The sequence below is a fragment of the Podarcis pityusensis genome (assembly GCF_964106645.2).
Source record: "Podarcis pityusensis genome assembly, chromosome: 8".
Lineage (NCBI taxonomy): Eukaryota > Metazoa > Chordata > Lepidosauria > Squamata > Lacertidae > Podarcis > Podarcis pityusensis.
The window spans coordinates 35,008,920-35,025,909 of record NC_138033.1 but is presented as its reverse complement, the minus strand read 5'-3'; the positions used below and the strand labels follow the sequence as shown (position 1 = coordinate 35,025,909).

Here is a 16,990-nt window from a genome sequence, read left to right as displayed (position 1 = left end):
TCCTTGGTGTCTGCCTCTGGGTGGAAGATATGAGATGGGATTTTTTTAAAAAAAGAAGCCTGAGCTGGGGGGGGGGGGGCAGATCTGGAGACAGAGCAGAGAATCAAAGGGACTCCCAAGTACTCACCTTCAATCTCAATAGACTTCTGCAAGCTAAAGATGGAACACATCGTGATCTTGCGTGCGTCTGCAAGCGTGGGGATTCTTTCGGTCAGTTTATGCCGACAAAACGGAAAGAGAGTCGGTGGAGTGCAAGAGACACCAGGCCTGGCTAACACAAAGCTAAGGAGCCTGGCTGAAAGATAAGAGGAAGGAGACTCGCAGGACAATTCAAAAGGTGCAATTAAAAGAAAAGCGAGTCTCACTGAGTGGAAACGCTGAGTTGCAGAGCTCTAGTAGATAATCACCACTTGCGGGCGGGCAACACGGAGTTTCCAACTGTACTAATAATACACCGTAGGGTAGGGTTAAAGACAGATTTTTTTGGGGGGGGGATATCCAGAAGTCATGTGCTCAGCTGGATCCAGCAGCAATGTAGGGAGGGGGTGCTGAGATTTACCTGCAACTACAGTCCAATTGCATCTTATGCTCATTTAGCCTGCGTGGTCTCGAACTTACGCAGTTGAAGGCTGGCCGGTTGAAACTGCACCACTTAAATGAAGAACGACAGAGAGTTTAAAAACTCTCTTTGTGCCAGATCTTTTTAAGGTTTTCCAGTGTCAAGATTTTAAGCTCCCTACCTTGCTTGTGGGGGGGGGGCGGGTAGGGGAACGAGGCCCGCTCAGCATATGGGTCCTGGGAGTACAGGAGAGTTCTTTCTCTCTCCCTTACCTGCTAGCCGTGAGGCTGTTCTACTGGTTTGGATAGAAACAATTTCCATGTAGACGGAGAACCCTTGGAACAGAACCCCAACATGAGTGCACTTGGGGCCAGTTCGCATGACTACCGGCAGGGTCAAATGGAAAGCGTTCCTTGGGCTGCACTACTTCAAGCTGCTGGAGAAGGGCTTGGAAGAAGGATTTCTGCAGGTCAGCGGAAATGAACTTTCCCCAGCCCAAGGAACTGCATTCCTACCTGGGCAATTTTCCGAAGGCCATGGGCAAGTAGGGGACAGAGCTAGAAGGAAAGGTGGGCGGAGCAACAAATGTTCCTTTTACCTCCACACACATGCCTGTCTTTATCCACCACCCATACAAGCAAGAGGCAAGGTCAGAGTTCCAGGACACTTTCCAGCAGCATTTGAAATTCGCCAAGCACTAAATAGAGAGACCCTGGAGAGCCACGTTGGGTTTTCCCTGCTGTAGGTGACAAACAGCTTCACCAACTTTGATAGACAATACCTTAAGTACATGGATGCACAGGAGAGTACTTTCCCTTTGAAGTCAGTAAGAGCATCACCTTTGGGAAAGAAATTGTGCTACTGATCAGAGATGCCTTGGGCACTGTCACACAATTAGGACTGTGCTATATTCAGCTGCCTGGGTTAATATACAAACCTCTGTCAAACTTTGTATCTTAGGGCCAAAAAGAAAAAAAATCACATGCACACAAAATAAAAAAGGAGAAATGAGGACAGAGATTTGTATAAAATTTGCATAGGCTGATTAATATATGTGTAGAACCAAATTTAGAAACAATTGCTATAATTACAGGGCACCTCAGTATAGTATGGGAGGCTGCAACCAGGTGACCTGTGGGTCGGCTCACTGGGTGCTGGTGAAAACTTCAAGGCTCCCACCTACCTTCCCATGGTTTTTTATCTTTAAATCAGACTAAGACACTCATCTGACAATATATTTTAGAACAGCATGTCCTGCTCACCCAGCTTGAACAAGGAGTGCAAGAAAAGGCACTGACAACCCTCCAAATTAAAAATGAGGGGGTGTTCTCAACTATGTTTTACTCAGAGTAGACCTGATGAATTTATTATGGCTAAGTTAGGTCCATTAAAGTCTACTTATTTACACAGTGCAGAGATAAAACTATGGCACTTGCTCCCAAAGGAGGCAGTGATGGCCATCAACCTAGACAACTTCAAAACAGGATTAGACAAATTCACGGAGGAGAAGGCCGTCAATGACTACAGTGGTATCTTGGGTTACATACGCTTCAGGTTACAGACTCCACTAACCCAGAAATAGTACCCCGGGTTAAGAACTTTGCTTCAGGATGAGAACAGAAATCGTGCTCCAGCGGCACAGTGGCAGCAGCAGGCCCCATTAGCTTAAGTGGTGCTTCAGGTTAAGAACAGTTTCAGGTTAAGAACGGACCTCCAGAACGAATTAAGTACTTAACCCGAGGTACCACTGTACTAACTAGACAGAGGCAGGAATGCTTCTGATTAATAGTTGCTGGAAGCCGCAAGAGGGGAGTCCTCTTGTGGACAAACCCTGCTTGCTGGTTTCCCAGAAGTATCTGGGTGGCCCCTGTGAGAAATGGACTCGATGGGCCACTGACCTGATCCAGCAGGCTCTTCTTGTGTTAATTTCAAGAGGTCTGGAGAGAGAATTTGGCAAATGGGGAGCTACCACTGAAAAGGCCTCACTCTCACATCACACACCCACCCACACCCACACCTCCGTTGGATGGGGCACATGAGGAACGGCCATAGATGAAGGTTATGAAGCACGTATCCATCTATACCTCCTTCCAGGGTATAAAACACATAAGCCTAAGGCACACCCTGTAGGAAATGACAGCTTCCTGTTATGTCTGAACTCATCCAGAACCTCTGACCATTTCCCATCCCCCGCATGCCATGCTTACAAGCACTTTTGCAAATTCTCTTGCTCAATTTAATATACCACAAGGGAGACATGTGATTTCAGCAGTGAGAAGCAACAGCTAGTAAGAGTTTTCCTGGCTCCACTGCCAGCTCACACAAGCCAGCCGCATGTGGACTGCTCTGTTGCTAATTCCTATCCCTGTGCTGTAGAGTTTATTCACAGTTGGGAAGAAAGAACTTGCTCACCCAAGAGAAGTGAATCTCTTCTCAGCAGAGAGAGGTGCATTGAGCACACTTATCCGCCTCCAAAGAGATGCTTCCTTTAGCAAAGGTCAGGCAGAGATGATTCGCTTCGGCAAAGGTGAGATGCTACATGCAGAGTGGTAACTATTTATAGAGGGGTAGCAATCACAGTCTTGTGGCAGCAAAAAAGCCCGGTAGATTTGTTCTGGCATGGGCCTGAGGAAGTGGCCTCTAGCCCAGAAAAGGTTATGCCACAATAAATCTGTTGATCTTTAAAGGGTAAAAAGACACTTGGTTGTTTTTTATGAATATCAAAGGGTTGCCGCCTACTCCCCAAGACATAACATCATTGTGTCAAAAGTTTGTGCTTCCCACCCCCAATTCCAAACGACAACCAGTAATGTGGAGTAAAGGAGCTGCAATGACATCACAGCATGCATTCAAACTGGCTGTACATTTCCACAAGGCAGGGGAGGTAGGAAGGAAGGGGCGCAGGGCTGATTCCTTCAGTATCAGGAGCTGAGGAGGATCAGGTTCAGAATGAATCTCTCCCCCAGGTATGAATGAAGATGATTAAATTAAATGGGGATGGAGGAGAACTAGGCGTTTTGGCTACAGGCGCACGGGACAGCAATTGAGAGAGGCCAAAGCACTACAAGTCAAGCCACAAGTGCCAAAGACACTTGGAGAGAGATAGTATATACAAGTGTTTATACACCAATGCTAGAAGCCTCTGAGACAATATGGTGAACTGGAGTGCTTTGTCTCAAGAGGATGGCATTGATACAGGGAGCATAGTGGAATACTGGTGGAATGGAGAAACCCAGTGGGGCACAGTGATCTTTATAGGAAGGACCTCACACCTCTGATTCCCACAATTAATGCCACTTGCCAATCTCACCGGCAGCTGCAGGTAACCTCCAGAGGTCATTGATCAAGCTGCAGGTGAGAAGAGCTGCAAGTGCCACTTCAAGTGTTACTAGAGGGCACAGAATCGGAATCATGGAGCATCTCCCTCAGCTGTTGAACATGACCCAACCACCAGTCAAGCAGTGAAGAGCTGCTGGGTCACACTTAGTTATTGAGCAAAAGATACCTGTGAAGCTCCCTAGTTCTTGGAAGATAGAGCCTTCACTACCACTGCCTTTGAGAACCCCTGGCAGATGGCCACGCAACCCCTGCTTAAAAGCCTCAAATGAAGGAGACTCCACCACCTTCCAAGGCAGTCCAGTCCACGAACAGCTCTTAGCCTCAGAAAGTTCTTCCTAACCTTTAGTTGTTATCTCCTGTCTTGTCATTGGAGGCCATTGGTTCAGGTCCTCCCCAGCAGAAAACAAGCTTGCTCCACATGCACATGGTCCGTACAAAAGGGTCCGAGAACAGGAACAAGAGAGCCCAGCTCATGAAAGCCAGACCAAAGTGAAGAGCTTGGGGTTGTTTCTTAAAGGGATCCATTAAAAAAAGCATCTCCCTTGATTTTCATCCCATCCTCAGCAGGTGACTGGAGAGCGGATGGGAATCTTGTTCTACAGGGATGCTTCTTGCATTGCTCCTTTCCACCTTTTGCCATTATGCAAGGCAGCAAGCCAAACAAAGCTAATGAGTGAAGCTAATTAAGAACAGCCCCAATCTAAAGCAAGGAGGGAACCCAGCAAAGGCCTTAAGAAGCCTACTTCACAAAACTGCAACAAGGCACTGCCATAGGGCGGATGCCCAGAGTGAATTTGATGCTTGTTTGGTCAAGGTGAACAGTGCTGGTGCCAAGTACTGGCATACTCAGGCATCTGTCAATGGCCCCACACCCCAGCAGAGGGGCCCATTGACCTGAGCCCCCTGGACCAGCTCCTCCTCCTCCCCTTCGAGACTGCAACCTGCTCCCTCTGGCCCAGAGGGTAAGAGCAAGAAAACAGCAGCAGGAGTGTCAAGAGAGAGGGGCAGGCTCACCATCTGCTTCTTCCTTGGCTCTGCCTAACAAGCAACAGCTGGCACCAATGGCGGTGGAAGGAATCCTTTGAGGGCACCCTGCCAAAGATCCCCTGGAGCCAGCACTGAAGACAAAAGAGCTCCAGGTCTACTTTAGAGCCAGGACTGGGGTCAGGACTAGCATAGGGGAAAGGGACCTCTAGCCCTCCGCGTGTTGCTGGAGGACTACAACTCCCACCATCCCTGAGTTCACTGGCCATGCTGTGGGGTTGATGGGAGTTGGGAACCCAATAGCATTTGATGAGCACCAGCTCCCCACCCCCATGGGCTAGAACACCGCAGGAGGACCAGGGAGACCTGGCTCCAAATTTATACTTGGCCATGATGCTCACTAGATGATTTTGGTCACAGCCTAACCAACCTCCCAGGGATGTTGGGAGGGGAAAGAATGAAGTGGGAGGGACCCGGCTGCCACAAGCTGCTTGGAGGAAAGATGGGGATACCATTCATATGTGCATATATATGAAGTGCAAAAAAATAAATAAAAATAAATACTTTACCTGTGTCATATATTTAGTCATTCTGCATTTGTTGGCTTGATGCCAAAACATTGATAAGATACAATGGATATACACTGAAAGGGAAGATCAAGCAGCTAGACCTCCTGGAAGAGGGGTCAACCTCCGATGTTCCCGTCCACAAGGCAGTTTGTGGCAGATAGGACCAGAGAAAGGGGGGAAAGGACACTGGCCAGCCAGAGCAGGCTCCAGTCTCTTATTGATGTACGCATTACAGAGATTGTATGTGTATACACAAACAAACACACACAACACACAAACCCTGGACCCAGCAGGTCTAAGAGATTGCCTACATCATTATGTCAGCTCATGCAAGTGAAGATTAAGAGACCACTCCTGGCCATACTTGTAACTGGTGCTTCAAACTGGGGCCACAAGGGGATACAGGAGGCATTACCTGGAAACTCATTGAAGCACAAGTTCTAGAAGGATGTTTACTTGGGCCACTCCCTGTGAACATACAGCGCATGGAGAGGATAAGAGAACCGCCTCCCCCAGTCTCTACGAGCCCTACCTCTGAGATCTTCACATTCAGTGAGACAGGTGAAAAGGGGAATCTACACATACAGGCTCTGCACGATCCCAGAGTCCCCATTCTTTTGGAGATCCAGTCCCCAAGAGGGTCCTGTCACAAGCAACATGCAGATGATGGGGAGAGGCCATGCAAGGCTTTGGGGCAGGAGAGTCAGATGGGAGAGTCTTGCAGCGACAGAATGAATGTTACCACTGCAGACTGGGAAGTACAGATTCCCTATGCTTAAAACAAAACAAAAAATCAGCCATGATTCCCCAAAAGTAAAATAGGAGGGGGGGGGATCCATCCCAGACCTTTGTTGCACTACTTTTTTATTTGCAAGGAGTTTGGAAGGTTGCTGTTGTTGTTTTAGCAGACTAGGAAGGAGGTCTTTGTTTTGGACCTGTGGCACAGGGGTGATATTCAGAGAGGGGTTTTCACAGATAGTGCTTTAAAAATGTGATTCCCCCGCTCATCCGCATTCTGAGGTGGTGCAGTCCAGTGTCAGGTGGTACGGTCAGGACTCTGCCGGCTTATTCCAAAGCATGCCTAGAACAAGGACAGGGTTCTTCCAGAAACAAAGCGAACTTTGACCACAATTCATATTGACTCCTGGTGGTCATGGAAAAAGCAAGCTGGGGGTTTAAGCAAGGCAATATGGAGTTTTGCAGCAAACGTGTTATCTGCTATGAGCCAATGGGGTGGACCGCAAAATGAAGAGGATGCATGAACGATTTATCAAACTTATTGCTATTCCCATCCCTGGAACCTCAAGAAAGATGCCAATGCATTTTAAAATGTATTAAAATATTAACATACAACTAAAATAAATCCTGCTCAGAGCTTAAATGCGCAGCCAGGCCTGTCAAACAGCTCAGATTAGTGGGGGGGGGGGGAGGAAAAAAGTGTCCTGGCATGGCTCATCTACTCTGATAAAAATTCTTCTTGAACCTTAAATAATCATTTTAAAATGACTACTAAAGTGCTGCTAATGCTACCAGCCACCCTGGAAGTGAGTTCCAGTTTGCTTACACTTTTCAGTGAATGAAAGAGACCAAAGTTCTCTAAACGAAGAGTAAATGATCCAAGGCCACATTTACACCATACATTTAAAGAACCACAATGCCACTTGAAACCATCATGACTTTCCCCCAAAGAATTCTGAGAGATGTAGTTTGTTAATGGTGCTGAGAGTTGTCAGAAGATCCCTATTCCCCTCCCACAGCTGCAATTCCCAATGTTCCCTGGAAGAGGAATGGGCAGTTAAACCACTCTGGGCCTGTCCCCTCGCCAGCACTCCCCTTGCTGGAGTCAGATTCGGCTGCCAGTCTTGCTTGGCTTCTGTGCCTGGAACTGAGAAGGCGCCATCTTGTCTTTCCAGAAAATGGGATAATCCAAAATAATGGATCAACTACAGGAAGGGCTGTAGCTCAATGGCGGAGCCTCAGCCTTGCATGCAGAAGGTCCTGGCAGGTAGTGTTGGGAGAGGTCCCTGCCAGCGACCCTGAAGAGTCACTGCCAATACTGAGTTGGACGATCAATGAATGAAACATACACAAGCACGCCCACTTCTCTCTCCTGTGGCAGCAGGCAACCTTTATAATTACAGCCGTGAGTGCAAAATCGAATCCAGCTCACAAACAAATCCAATTCCAACATTAAGAACACAGCCTATGGCTTGAGGAGAGGGGGCAGTGCTGCGTCACACGAGGCGGCCAAAGAAAGGGGAGGGGAAACTATCCTGTGTTTTCAACATGAGTCTCCCCTGTAATGATTGAGAGTCACCCAGGTGCCTGGCAACATGCCTCAGGCACATCCAGGAGCCTCAGCCAAATCTACACCATCCACACATGTCCCTGGGAGTGCAAGCAAAGCTTCTTACTGGCATCACACAGTGATGGAAGAAGCCTTTCCTGCTAGATTTCTGCTTGCAGGGCCATGTTTAACAGCCTGCCAGTAAAAAGAAGGCAGCACACACATGCCCAGCCCAGTCAGTCCCCAGGAGAGAGAGCTTCTGTCCAACTGAGTCGTCTTGCAGCACTTGGGCATAAGAGGTTGGTATGCAGATCTGAGGTGAGGTCTTTCTCTCTGTTCAACAGATCCATTTGCTAGAAAGGTGTTACGCCTTCCTGACCCACATTATTGCCAAATAAGCTGAAGACTATTTCCTGCTGGGAAATGATTGTTTGTTTACACACAGCAGGCTGTGTTCTGCTTAGTTTGAGAGCTTTTGCTATTAGCTCCGCCCCCAGCTCAAGCTCCACCCCCTCAGCCGCCAAGCACAGCCAGACCCACCAAGCTGTATTCCACCTGTCTCATGGTCTGAGCCTTAGAGGCTCTAGCAACCTTTATCAGACATCATTTAATAAGGATTCATCTTTTGCGCCTTGGCCAACATCTCAAGTTCAGTGGCAGGGCACCCGCTTGGCATGCAAAGGTCCCAGAGTCAACCCTCAGGGTCTCTAGTTAAAAGGATGAGAGGGCAGGAGAGGCTCTCCTCTTTGCCCAGGCCTCAAAAGCTTCTGCCAGGTTGGAAGGATAAGCAGTCTGACAACTTCTGACATTTGGAAGAAGTCTGCTTACTGCTGTAAAAAAAACAACAACAACCTCACCCACAAGAATTGAGGGCAACTAGCCAAAAACAGCTTTTAAAAGTGCAGAGCTTACTCATTCTCGAAAGACAGAGAGCACAGTGGAGGAACTGGGAACTACCAGTTGCTACAAGGCCTTTTGCATTGCAACCACAGAAGCCCAGAAGTTCCAGAGGAGCAAGCTGTAGTTCTGGGTTGGTTTGGAGCCTGTCACACCCCTACCAGATCTCTCAGGGGCCAAGAGAATCTTGAGCATATAACAACTTTTATAGCCTCCCACAAACATGGTAGCAACAGAATGTCAGATCTGCCCAAACGTTGTCTCCTCAATAAACACACGAGACTTAACCAGCTGTGTTCTTAGATAAACAAGGTATACTATTCATTGTATCAAATTTCAACAGAAGTAACTCATAAAGTTCAACAAACAAACAAAGCAGAAGACCCAGTGGATCAGATCATTCTCTAGTCAGTTCATGCACAAGGTCCATCCGTGTAATGGTGTCTATTCCACCTGTCTGTTCATTAAGTCCAAACAAGCCACATGAAAGGTTGTTACAGTTCCACAAAATCCTTTCACAGAGTCTATTGATTGGGTTACAGGTGTTGGCAATCCACAGATACAGAATATCTTTCTTAAAGTGACCCATATGGCACAGCAAAAATAAACAAACTTAATCCATGTTCAGATGATATACATATATACATTAATACAAACTCATACATTAATGTAAACAATTTTTGGATCTAAATTTAATAGCAATCCACAGACGCACAATTAAGTACTCAAAATAATCCACTTGGCCCACAGAGGTGAAACAAACTTAGTCCATGCTCAGGTGTTCTACATGTAAACATTACTACAAATTCACAAAAAACAACTATAATCAGTTTCAGTATTCTGACCTGAGGGATGTAAGGAATTGAATAAGAAAATAAACCTAGTTTCTTTCTGCATAAGGATTTTTTTAGCTCGTTCTACAGGACCTGAAAACGTCCAAATTACAAAAAATGTCAAGTCCTCATTAGAATGAGACGCTTCAATAAAATGTTGTACTAAAGGAGCATCTATTACATTGTTCCTGATCCTAGATGGGTGTTCTGATATTCTTACTTTGATAGGTCTGAGAGTATGACCTACATACAACAATCCACAGGGACATCTAATCATGTAAATTACACGTGCAGTAGCACATGTGGCAAATGCCTGTAAAACGAACTTAAAACCTTCTTTGTTGTTAAACTCTTTTACCTGCAGAGCATATTTACAGGAGGTACAATGCCCACGTTTAAAGAAACCACGTGGAGGACCTGCCAACGTACGTTGTATGGGTGTTGATTTTAAATCCATATGCACCAATATATCTTTTAGTGACTTGGTGCGTCGTTTGGCAAAAAGGGGGGTATTATCACACCCAGGGATGTCCTTAAGAATATGCCAATGACGTCTGACAATTTTCTCAATTTCGAAAGTCATATGGTTATATTCTAGGGAAGCGTAAATATGCGAAGATCTAGTGTTAACATGCAAACCAGATGTCAGAAGGGTCGACCTCTCTCTTAAGTGTGTGTTTTGAATGGCAGTTGTTATTACAGAGTTTGGATAACCTCGTTGTAATAAGGATGCAGAAAGCAGATTTGAATGTGCTTTAAAGTCTTGTGGGTCCGATGAATTGGAAACGTTGTCTCCAGCACACCTGAGAACCAGCGCTCAAGCTGGAAGCTGCCCCTCTGACCTAGAACTGTTAGAAAGAGCTGGCCTTTCAGAAGCTCCAAGTGCTGTCTTCCTGAGTTCAATGCCTGCTCATTAAAAGGACCTCTAAGGCTCAAATGATCACCTTTGTTCTTCCTTCAAAGAAAGATAGGGGAAGCTGCCTTATACCAAATCAGACCACGAGTCCCTCTATCTCAGAACTGCCTGCACTGTCTGGGAGGGGCTCTCTAGGGTTTCAGGCAAGGGACATTTGCAGCCGTACCTGGAGATGCGGCTGGTGGGGGTTGAACCTGAGACTTTCTACCTGGAGTTGGGCTGGGGGAGGGGGCTCAGTGGCTCCTTGAGTGATGCCTCCCTTCTCTGCCTGAGCCTGCCTCCAAGGGCAGAGGGGAAACAGAGGCCAAGGGAACACGCCCAGTTCAAGACACAAGCAAGCAGAAGAACTACCCACTTAATGGAGTGAAGTATTTAAATCTCACTGGTGGATGTGCTCTCATTTCACAATGGGCCTGGACAGGCAAAAGTCTCTAACCCTTAGACCTTTTTGTCTTCCCCCAAGACCAGAGCTTGGATCAGCTGACCTCTGAGCCCTTTCCAGCCTTCCTTTGACAGTGGGTGAGTGCAAGGAACATCAACCACGCTATACCAGGTCAACATTATCCCAAGCCACAGTTTGGGCTAACCATGGTTAACAACACAAACAATGGGTTGAGCTTCCAGACCTGCAGCTTTAGAGTAATCTTTTGTCTTATGGCGCTGCTCAGTGCTCCACTGCAGGGTTCCCTTGAAATGAAAGAAGGGCAGTAACCACAGTTTCCCCATCCAGACACCATGCCAAACCAAGGTTTCCTTAACCTTATCTATGTAAGTGTAATGTCTGAACTGGGTACTGTAAGCCACAGAAGCTAGTAGAGATCAAGTGCATTCTGACAGGGAGGATGGAATCTGATTTGAATGAAGGCATGAAAAAGAAAAAGGAACAGGCAGCTTAATTGTAAGCAATGAACTTTCTCTATACAGCTACATTTTCAGAGATCCAGCCACTTATCTTGGGGAAGTGCCAATATATTGTTCAGATAACTGCTGCAGAGAGCGAGTCACCATCTATTCAATAGCAGGAGAGAGAGAGAGTGAAACAAGTAGGACACAGTAATTACAGCAATTTTCCAGAACCAAATGCAAAATCGGGATGGATTAATGGGGTTACGAGATCTCATTTAGTCCCTGATTCGATAGCGCAAGTGCCACTGAGTTGCACCAGGGCATAACCTGCTGCAAACACAGCCAGCCTCCATCTCCCTGCCATGGCTTTTGCGAAGGTTGAAAGGAGATTCCCACACACATACACCCAGAACAGGTGAAGACAGGAACTTGAGTTTATACAGGCAAAACATCAATGCAGTATCAGGCAGAGCTTAACAAGAAGAACAAAGCAGGGGGAGTTCTCACAGAGGAGAACAGTGTGTGTGTGGACTTCCCAGAACCAAGCCAAGTGCCAAGGAAGACTGGGACCCCAACCTCTGCAACAGCACGTCCCAACTTCTGATAGCTATGGTTCACCTTCATGTTTCCAAAGGTGTAAGTCACAGGTCCTCTGAGAAGCCATCAGGGAAGGTAGTAGAGCATCTGTTCTGCACACAGAAGGCTCAATCCCTGGCCATCCAGCCACGACTCTGGCTTCAAACTCTGAAACCAGTGCAGACAAGTGCAGTGAACTGCCTTGGTTTGTGGCGGCTTTGTATGCTCAGAGGAGTCCCATGCTATTGTGCTTCTGTTGGGACTGCTGATTTGGCTGGGCCTCTTCATTTAAAAGAGACAAGCCCCAAGCAGGAGTTCATGCAGTGACACACACACAAAAAACCTCTTCCGAGATGCAGCAAAACTACCAGGGCAATGAGATGCAGTGGGGATCCTCATTTCTGGATGAACTCTTTGGAGTTCACTGGAGTTTCACCTACTGTACCAAAGCACATGGGCAGCTCTTTCAAGGCACACAGGTTGGACATTAATGGCTGAGAACAGCCTTCCCAAGTCTCGTGCCCTCTGGGTGTTTGCGACTAAAATTCCCATCAGCCCAGGCCAGCACGGCCATAGGATAATGGGGATATGGGACTGTTCTTAAGTGCTTTTGGATGCTCTTAATGGTTTGAGATTTCTTTTCGTTGCTTTAAATATTTCAAGTTGTTTTCATTTTATATTTAATTCCATCTTTTTGCCACCCTGGGCTCCTTTAGGAGTTAGGGTGGGACAAACATTCCATGTACATTTGGAAAGGTCCCTAAGTGTTATCTAGCCCAACTCCCTGCAATGCGGGAATCACATCTAAAGCATCCCTGACAGAAGGAGCATCCCAACCTCTGTTGAAAAACCTCCAATGGAGAAGAGTCCACCATCTTTGGAGGGAGTCTGTTCCACCGTCAAACAGCTCTTACTGCCAGAAAGTTCTTCCTAATAATTCAGTTAACCAGTTAATTAAAACAGAACACCATTTATCTTTATACACTATGATATTTTCCCCCTCCTCTCATGTAGACCTCCTCTCCCCGCTTTTGTTTCTTTGTGGTGGATGCTGTTTCTACACTCCCCTGCCACCCCAATCTTTCCCCCTTTTTAAAGGAATATAATACGCTCTTCATAAGAACCTACAAAAAAAGACTTGCCGGGTCAGGACACAGGGGTCCCCTCTCATCCAGCATCCTGTTCTCACTGTGGCCCACCAGACACCTGTGCGAAGCTCCCCGATTGGGACATTTCTGGACATACAGAGTTACTATATTTGCTATCATTCCATTGAATAATAATAATAATAATAATAATAATAATAGACCTTCAATAATAAACCTCCAGCGAAGGAAAAGATGAAGTAGTGCTCTAAGGAGATGAATTAGAACAGTTTCACACAAGCAAGTAACAACTGCAGCCGTTGGGAGGTTGAAATGTGTGATTTAACACTAGTTTCCATTTATATTTCGGCTGCAGTTACTCAATGAAGCAGTCAACACTGAATTGTATATTCCTTAATTTAAAAGAGCTATCTTGCCTTATGTAAGCCACTTTATATAATTTTTTTTAACCCCACAATGCAAAGTCTCTCTAAAGTTAGTTTTCCAACCCCCAATACTACAAAACCAAAGAGCAATGAGTAACAGCAGATATAGTTCTAAATACTGAAAACCACCTGCTGGCACAGGTGTAGGGAGTATCTTTTTTTTTTTTTTTTAAGGGGGGAATCACAAGTGGCACTGGTGACTACATCCCATAGACAGGACACCATACCAATAAAAAGGGAATGAGGGGCCCCAATGGAAGAGGGGCCTCAGGCCAGCTGCCGTTGTTCTTGTGGTGAGAGGGCCTAGGGAAGTGGAGGGAAAGTGCATTTTAGGGTTGCCCAACAACCTTTTTGGGTTAGGCCAGAGGTGGGGAACCTGCGGCACTTTGGGTGCCGTTGGACTACAATTCCCATCATCCCTGACCACTGGTGCTGCTGGCTACAGGGACTGATGGGAGTTGTGGTCCAAAACATGCAGAGAAAACTAGATGGGGGCAGACTGATTTGAAGCTTTGCACCTCTCCACCCTGCTGGAGACCTGTTAGCAGGTGTGAATGAGCAAACTGTGCACAGGTGCTTCAGGGTGCCACAACATCAGGTCGTAAAGTGGGAAGGGGCAAACCTGTGGCCTTCCATGCACTGTTGGAACCAAATCCAGCGACAACACCTGAAGCCATAGTCTTGGGTTAGACTGAGCTTCAGCCCTGGAAAGAAAGAAAATACTAGGGGCTGGTGGTCCCCACATCTGGGACGTTGCAGGGTGCTCCTGCATTCTGGCAGCGACACTGAAACTGTTTGAGAGTAGGCAGTTGCTTCTGGGAGTTTTTAATTGCTTTTTAGAAGGCTGATTTTAACTTCTGTAATTAATTAGTACTGTAACTAAGTGGCATACAAATTATTGAAATATTTTTCTTTGAAGTATTTATTGCATTTCTATCCTGCCTTTCGTTTCCCCAAGACACCGCAGCCTTCCACAGTCTGTCAAGAGAGCACCCCCTTCCCTGCAAAATTAAACCAACCAACCAGAGAGGGGGGGGGTCACCCAAAATCCCACTTTAAAAATGGCAGATGCCAGCTCCTCAGTCTGCTTGCTTCTCTTTAACCTGGAAGCCCATTCTCCCTGCCCCCAGCGATGTGTTTAAGGCACTCTGCACTCACACAGAAATACCCTTTTTAGGATTCCTGCCTCTCTGTCTCCAACGTGTCTCTGCTAAAGGGTTCTGCTTCGTTGTCTCCAACGTTTGTCTCCCATTTTTCAGCCATTCTCATCAGCATCCCCCAAGGCAGAAGCATGCAGAATTGCAGCTCACCCCGAACCAAAACAGGCGGCTCTCGAGTATCGGCGCACACGCAACCCATTCTTCAGAAAATAAACGAACCCAGTAAGCTGTGTTTTAAAGCACTGGCCTTGGAAACACGAGATCAACAGGTGGGGGCAAACTTGTGTTCGCCGAACACGTGTGTCATCTAGATATGGCATGGGGAGGGGGCTCCACGAGCGCCCATTCCGTGGCAAACTCGCGTCTGGTACGGCGGCACGTGTGAACAGGACTCCCAGAAGCAAAAAGAGGCAGCCTGCAAGCTGGAGAGAAAGCGCGCGCGCAAAATCCAAGCCTTGGGAAGGGATCGCGGCGCAATGGAACAGGGAGGGGGTCCCCAGTCCCACACGCACCCCTCGTCCCTTGCCTGGTACTCACCGCTCGGGCGCTCCTCACCGCGGGCAGGGCGAGCCCAAGCGGTCGTTTGCCTCGGCGCAGGGAGCCGAGCGCGCTTCAGCGGAGTCTCCCGGCGGAGAGCAGCGCCGCTGCCCGGCAGATCGCTCCCTCGCCCGCTGCCTGTCGTCTTCTCCGAGCGCCAACCACCAGCAGCAACAGCGGAATCGGCGGCTCCTCCCAGTTGGGCGCCCGCCTCGCCCAGCCTCGCCTGGGCGGAGGAGCCCTCGGGAAAGAGCCGTCGGTGAGCAGCGGCGGCGGTAGGAGGTGGAGGCGCGTCCCTGTGCAGGCGCTGCGCTCCGGTCAGCCCCGAGTGCACCAGGCGGCGGCGTCGACGGCGCCCACCCGGAAAGCGGGCGGGCGAGCAAGGGGCGGGCTGGCGGGCGGGAGCTCGGCCCCTCCCGGGGGGCGGAGGCGCCAAAATCTCCGGAATCTCGTGCCGCCCGTCCCGCCTCCCTCCGCCGCTCGGGATACTCCCCTTCTGCGCCGATCAAGGCCCCAGGCAGGCAGCCCCTCGGGGCGGCGCAAGGAAAGCTCGTAGTCACCATCCGGAGCCCGACTGGAACGGGACTCGGATGGAAAGTCCGGCGGGGGGAGGCTTCCTTCCTAGCGGAGCGGGACGTCTCCTCTGATGGCGCAACAGACGTGGACTTTTCCCGAGTACAGAAGGCCGCGTAGCTTCGGCGCAGAGCCCCCTGTTTGCTTAACTATGCAGTTAAGCAGCGGAACTCCCTCCCACAGGAGGCGGCGATGGCCGCCAACTTAGAGGGTTAAACAAATTCGTGGAGGAGGGAGCTGTCGAGAAATGCGTCTAAATACCAGTAGCTGGGAAACACAGGAGAGGAGAGTTGCTCTTGCCCTCAGGTCCTCTTTCCCTGGTTTCTCCCTCGTCCTGGTCTTTTTCCACAATAGCACACCGACTCCCTTTAAGATTCGTTGAGTTTCAGGCTCAATCAATTCAATTCATTGAGTTTCAGGCTTCATCCCAGGAAACCGCTAAACCAGATGAGGGTCTCAAACTCTCGGTGAGTTAGGGACTTACCCTGCATGCGAAGACAGGCTCCAGTGGACGAGACCAACAGTGGGGCCAAGGGTCAAGAAGGCTGTTTCTGCACATGCTGTAGAGAGGTGAGGGACAGATGGGGCTTGTCAACCTGGGAAGGCAGCCCATACGGGAGAAGGAAAACTCTGATCCTAAACCTCTGCTGCCTTGCGGGATATCTTTGGGAGAAGAAAATTCTAAGGAGTAAACGCTACTCAAATCCAGAGTGGAGTACCTAACACAGTTGGAGGGCAGCTTCCGGCAACTCCTGTAGCCAAGCTGATGGCAAACGTATTGCTCTGCCTTCTTTTGGACTACGTCAGAGGGTCCCAGAGTGGGGTCTTGTCATCTGGGCAGCCAAGGACCTCCATGCAAACTACCCAGGCTTGTGTCCCAGGGAGGTCACTTCAGTGCTGCTAATGTAGCTGTTTAACTTCACTCCCCACCCAGAGGCACACTCCATTGTCTCTCAAGATAGATGCAAACAACAGCAGCAAGCGAGTCCCACCAAAAATGTCTACAATCAAACCTCAGTTGTCAAACATAATCCGTTCAGGAAGACAGTTTGACTTCCAAAACTTTCAACAACCAAGACACGGCTTCCGATTGGTTGCAAGAGCTTCTTGCACTCAAGCAGAAGCAGCGTCAGACGTTCAGGGTCTGAAAAACGGTTCAAAAACCAGAGCATTTACTTCCAGGTTTTCGGCATCCAGGAGCCAAAACTTTCGAAAATGGAGCTGTTTGAGAACCAAGGTTTGACTGTATTAGTTCAGCAAATGCATTAGCTCAGTTCTTTGTAAACTTTCCAGAGGGTGATGCATTTCCTCCTTTTATCTTTCCACCAAACCTATTCAAAGCAATAGACTTATCTGGAAATTCTTGCAGGGAATTGTGGCACA

General features: G+C 48.1%; 1 protein-coding gene across 1 annotated transcript in view; it reads right to left on the bottom strand.

Annotated features, from left to right (window-relative positions):
- CPNE2 (copine 2) overlaps positions 1 to 15,400 on the bottom strand; it is an 80,720-nt gene extending 65,320 nt beyond the window's left edge. Inside the window, exon 1 of the mRNA XM_081017041.1 lies at positions 15,035 to 15,400. The gene's annotated coding sequence lies outside the window, so the exon portion shown is untranslated. The remainder of the gene's footprint in view (positions 1 to 15,034) is intronic.
- Between the last annotated feature and the right edge of the window lie 1,590 nt (positions 15,401 to 16,990).